At 56.4% G+C, this 6,000-nt stretch overlaps 1 protein-coding gene across 1 annotated transcript in view; it reads right to left on the minus strand.

The window, feature by feature from the left end:
• SCN5A (sodium voltage-gated channel alpha subunit 5) overlaps positions 1–5,326 on the minus strand; it is a 103,877-nt gene extending 98,551 nt beyond the window's left edge. Inside the window, exon 1 of the mRNA XM_060307430.1 lies at positions 5,178–5,326. The gene's annotated coding sequence lies outside the window, so the exon portion shown is untranslated. The remainder of the gene's footprint in view (positions 1–5,177) is intronic.
• Positions 5,327–6,000: the final 674 nt, after the last annotated feature.

The following is a 6,000-nucleotide window of genomic DNA, read 5'->3' on the forward strand; positions in this document are numbered from 1 at the left end:
GGCTCCAGGTCCCAGGAATTCACTTGGGGTCTCTATAAATAGCACCCATCCCATATTGATCATCTTAAAAATACACAGGATGTTCCAGGACCACAGAGAGAAGGGTCTAAATATAGTGTCACCCTCAGGAACCGCTGGCAGCCCGAGGTGAGTGGTGTAAGCCGTGCATAAGCAAAGGGGCAGTCTGAAGGGGCTAACGACTGAGGGGGGGGGGAGGTGGAATGGAGGCAAGGGACCTCTCCATCTCCACCCCAGTCCCTTTGCTCCAGCACAGCAGCCAACCCTGTTCAGGAGCTTGGCCCTGCCTCAGGGCCTTTGTACTGGCATTCCCCTCTTTACAAGACATTCTTGCCCCAGATCTCCTCAGGATTGCTTCTTTCTTGCTATTCAGGTCTCAGTTTAGTCTCCTCCTTCAAGATGCCTTCCATGACCAGCCAGTCTAGCGTCACTCCCATCTCTCCATCACATCATCCTGTTTTATTTCCTTCATAGCACCGGTCACAATCTAAAATTATCTTCTGTATTTAATTGTTTCATGGTACCCAGACTGTCTTTCCCAACAGTATGTAAACTTCATGAGAGCAGTTATTGTATCTGAATTGTACAGCTTCTAGAATGTTCCATGACAGAGATTAGGTGCTGGATGCCCTGTCCAGGCTCTCTCCGACCACCTGAGGCTGAACTCAGCCTCAGACCTCTGCTGCAGGTTAGTCTGGGCTAGCAGAGGGCAGTGGGCATCAACTCCTGGGCTCACTTCGAAGCCTCACCACCCCTGTGACCCCTCCCTGCATCGTCCAGCCTCTCTCCACAGGCTGCCCCTGGCTTCACCTTCTCTTCTCTGTCTCCTTTGTGGATTTAGCCACAGGACTTTTAGCCCAGGCCCTCTACTCCTGGAAACCTGCTCTAGACGACCTCATCTTATCCTCAGACACTGGCTTTCTGGAACACTTTTCTCTCCTCAGAGCAAATCTCCCTCTCCTTCCTACTCCCTGCCCCCAGCAGGAGTCACAGCTCCTGCCATCAAAATCATCCTCTCAGAGCTTCATAGGAAGAGTCATTTCACCCCAGGCCTTCCTGACCGGCCCACTGGACAAACCAGAGCAACTGAGACCCCACGGGCACACTTTCAACTCACAGATCTCTGGCCCTCCCTGTGAAGGAAAGCATCTTCCCCACAATCTCACGCTCATGGACGCACGGCACGGACGCACACGCCTACAGTGTCCACTCCGGGCTCTTCCTACAGCCCTCCCTCGACCCCACCCTCCCCCCAGCTCCCCTCTATCTCTCTCTTCGCTCTTAAACCATCAAACTCTTTGGAAAAGCTGTCTACACATGCTCTCTCCACATCCTCACCTTCTGCTCACTCCTCAACCCACTCCAAACTGGATTCCATTCTCACCAATTCATTCATTCATTCATTCATTCATCAAAATCCATCTCTACCCAGCACCACATTCTGTGGGTGCCAAGAGGAAAATTTCTGTTGTTAAGGTCACCAGCACCCTCACGGTCGCTCAGTCTAATGGACACTCATTTTTAAATTATGCATTCTTTTTCATCTTCCCATGAACTTCTCAAAACGTATCTTCTTAACTCTCCCAGCACAGACAGGAGACTTCCGGGACGCGCGCCCTCTGTGCTTTCTGTGACACCTCCCACTGCTGGCTGTCCTCCTACCTCTCTGACTGCTCCTTCCCAGCCTCCGTTGCAGACTTCTCCAGCCTCAAGTGTTGGAGTGCCTCAGGGCTCCAGACTGAACTCTCTTCTCTCCCACCCTCTTCTCCACATTAGGATCACCTGGGTGCTTTCAAGACTACTGATGCCTGGGCCTCACCTCAGAGTCAAATGAATTAGAATGTCTGGGGGTGGAGTCTGGGCATAGGTTGGTTTTGTTTAAAAAGCTTTCCCTGGGCGCCTGCAGCCTGTGCTCTGCAACAAGACAAGCCACCGCAATGAGAAGCCCAAGCACCGCAACAAAGAGTGGCCCCTGCTCTCCGCAACTAGAGAAAGCCCGCGCGCAGCAACAAGGACCCAGCACAGCCAAAAATAAATAAATTTAATTAATTAATTAATTAATTAAAAAAAAAAAACTTTCCAAGTGATGCTAATATCGCCAGGGTTGAGAACCACTGGTCTGCATTCTCACTGGAAAATCTAATTCACTGCCATGGCTCCAACAACCAGCCTCTGCGGATGATTCCAAGTTCCTACCTCCAGCCCAGATCTCCCTCCTGGACCCTGGACCCTTCCCTCCAACTGACTGCTAGATATCAGCATCTCCCTGGAAGCACTACACGTTCAGATCAGGACCCTGAAACATCCATCACCTTCTCTGTTCTGCATCAACCTTGCCAACCCAAACTCCACTTGCCCATCCACCCCACTCCCCACCGAGTGATACAGCAGCAGTGAATCTCACTTAGTGAGCAACCGATGTTGGGGATGGGAGAGCGCCATATCCCTTAACAGGGAAGGAAGTTGGAATATCACAGGTTGTATCACCTGTGATCACCTGCCTGTCCCTCTCCTTCAACTGAAAAACTTTGTACGGCATCCATGGTCTGCCCTGGAGAGGCAGCACAGTGCAAAGCAGATATACTGACACCTGGGCTCAAACTGAAGTCCCGCTACTTAGTAGATGTGTGACAGTGAGCAAGTTACTTAACCTTTCTGGGCTTTCAGTTTCACCACCTGCAAATTGGTCATTATTATGGTGTCTGCCTCCAGGGTTGATTCAAGGATTCAGCGAGATGAGTCTTATAAAGTGCTTAGTGCCGTGCCTGGCTGGCAGAAAGCACTCAGTGAATGTTAGCTATTTTTAGTACCATTACTGAGGATAAATTCCCAATTCCTGAGAGGAGCTCCAAGGGTCCCCGTGACTGTGACCTTGGCTTTAGCTTTTGCTCTTCTCTTCCTCACACCACGGGACCCAACGGGTCACTGAACGATTGTACTGTTTCACATCTCTGTGCTTTTGTACGTTGATAGTCTTGATGGCTAGACTGCACCTTCTCTATCTAGAAAACTCCTATTCATCCTTCAAAATCCAGCTGGAAAGTTATTTTTGTTAGATAGATACCCTTGACTCTCCTGGTCAAAGGCAATCACTCCTCTTTTGAGTGGTTTGTGGGCACACACCTCTATCGTTGTACACTTTTCCAGTAAGTTTCCCAAGGGTCAGCAGGAACCAGCCTCCTATGAACAGAACAGAGACTGCCATTTACCACTGTCCCAGGCTGCCCCCAGGACTCCCTTCTCCTTGGAATCCCTGAGCACCAGCCTCTTGTTCTCCCCAACTCCCAGTTGTCTCTGGTACTTCCTACCACTCCTCCGAACTCCATCTTCATGTTGAGCGAGTCAATCCTGGAAATTTTCCAGAGGGGCTTCAATCACCACCGCGTCGGGACCAAGCACCCCAAAGGCATAGCAGCTTCCCATGCCACACTGGGCTGAACGCTAGTTCTTGGCACCTCAGGACCACATCCCTTTCTGCTCAGATTCTCTGTGATCAGTCCTAGGTCAATTTGGCTCTCAGAAAGTAGATCTCAAGGCATCTTCACCCTGAGTGGGGCCCCCAATCCACTGACTCTCTAGGTGACCTTGGTTTAGTCCTTGACCCACTCTCAGCCTCAGTTTCCCCCCTGCCCCCGCACGATGTGGTGGTGATGATAGGGTTACTGAGGCTCATTTCAGCATGGGGCTGAACACTCTAGTGTAAAATCTGTGTTCCGCACTCTGGCTGTTCCCTGACCTTCCCCTCCCCTCGCTCCTGTGACTGCAGCAGGGCTTGAGCTATCAGCCCGTGCCAGCCTCATTCCACCTTCCAGCTCCATTACCACCCACTCACATGCACCTGCCCAATTCTAACTGTGAGAGGCTGAGGTCAGCAGCAGGGGCCTGGCCTCCTGATGACCTGGGCCTCTGCCGCTCAGGGCCCCTCTGGATCCTGAAGGGAATCGGGGAGAGAGCAGATGTGCTGTGGCAGGCACGATGGGGTCATGTGGAGTGCCTGTCTCTACCGGGCAGTCTAGCCTCCCAGTGGAGGCGCCTGCGTTCTCAGCAGGATGGGAGGAGAGAGGTGGGGAAATGGAATGGCAGCCCAGAACCCCAGGAGGAAACTGATCCCGTCACCCACACTGGTCTCAGAGCACTAAGGAGAGAAGATCGACTCCTGCCACAACCTCGGCCACGGCCTCCTGATTCGGGGCTGTGCACTGGCCTCCAACAGGTGGTTGCAAGGCGGGCCTAAGGCCAGGGCCTTGTGCCCAGCACCCCACCACCACCAGCACTCTCCACACCTCCATCCCCCACAAGGCTAGGCACCTCTACTTCCTTCCAGGGCACCAACAAAGACGATCAAAAAACAAGTAGAAAACGGCCTGGCCTCCGGCCTCCCGGGTCAGAGCTAGGAGGGCAAAGAACTCTCCCCATCCCAGAGCACAGATATCTCCCCCGTTGAGGGCACACGGAGATCTCTCCACTTCAGGGCTCACAGAGACCAGATGTGTCCCCATTAGGGCGTCAAGAGGGCACAGAGATCTCTTTACGGTCGGAACGCGCAGAGATAGGGCACACAACATAGATCTCTCCCCCGTCAGGGTGCACATAGATCTGTCCCCGGTCAGGACCGGCAGAGATCTCACCCCAGAGAGGACACCCCCAGCGGACTGCTCCGCGGGGCCCAGAGAAAGGGGGGGCATAGCCCCTTCCTCCATTCCCAGCCCTTCTCGGTCAGTTCCCCCACTCTCTACGCGCCTAGTCGCTGTTCTGACCTTGGGGTCTCTGGCCTCCGGAAGCCGGGTGCCAATCCCAGACCCTCCCCGAGCTTGCGCCAGGATCGGCCGGGAAGCCGGAGCCGCAGCTCCCCCTCCCCCGGCCCTCGACAGCGCATTGGGAAACCCGGAAGGAAAGGGAAGGGGAGGGGGCGTGCGCCGATTAGCAGACGCCCCCCGCTCCCGGGGATTCCCTCCAGCCAGGCTGCTCTGCGCCCCTTCTTCTCCCCTTCCCACCCTCGGGGGCAAAGATGGGGGAGGGAGCCTGCCTGCGGACTCGGGGCAGGGGAGGGGGCGCGCAGCGGTTGGAAGCTCTAACCCTCGGGGAGGAAAGTTGGGCGGCGGCAGGCAGAGGGGGTTCCGGCCGGGCCGGGGCCGCCGAGCGCGTGTGTGCTCGCTCACCTGCTGGTCCCCCGGCCGGGGCCCCGGAATGGGCGGCTGAGGCTCGGCGCGGACTCGGCTCGGCGCGGGGCTCAGGGCACTGGGCGCAGGCTCAGCGGCCCCGGGGGCGCGATCCCCGCATCCCACGGGCGCCGCCGCCGTCGTCTCGGCTCCGCGGCTGGACTCGGGCGCCTGGGCTCCGCAGGCGGCGCGGGCTCGTGCTGGGGGCGGGGTCGGGGGCGGGCCCCGCCTGGGATCGGCCTGGGGCTTGGGGCCCCGGGCTGGCTCCGCCCCAGAGCAACGCGCCCGGGGCTCCGCACGTGGCGCTCCGCCCATTCTGAGGGTGAAGCCCTGGGCACCCGCTGGGGCGCACACCCCCGCGCTGACCCGGGGCCGCCCCGCCACAGAAAGCGGCCCACGCGGACACGGACAGACGCGCGCAGACCCGGCACACGCAGGGGTACACACACAGCGACCTGGCGACGCTTCGCTACAATTAGCCGCCTACGGCCGACGAGGACAGGCACACACCCCGGCACACGCGGAGTACGCACGCACACATCCTCACTGACTTGGTAACCTTACCCAAGCCACCCACCCCTGTGGACACAGACATACACTGACACTCGGAGACACCTGCTGTCACTGACACACACAGACTCCCACACGGGCACAAACAGACACATCATTGACACACACCGACACTGAGGCAGGCATACTCTGACAAACTCAGGGACACCTGCATGACTCAGAGACACACATCCACTGACACACTGACACAGAGACACACACATAGAACCACAGTCAACTAGAGACACACACAGAGCACACAAGTCTGCACAAT

This window comes from Globicephala melas, chromosome 11, assembly GCF_963455315.2.
Source record: "Globicephala melas chromosome 11, mGloMel1.2, whole genome shotgun sequence".
Lineage (NCBI taxonomy): Eukaryota > Metazoa > Chordata > Mammalia > Artiodactyla > Delphinidae > Globicephala > Globicephala melas.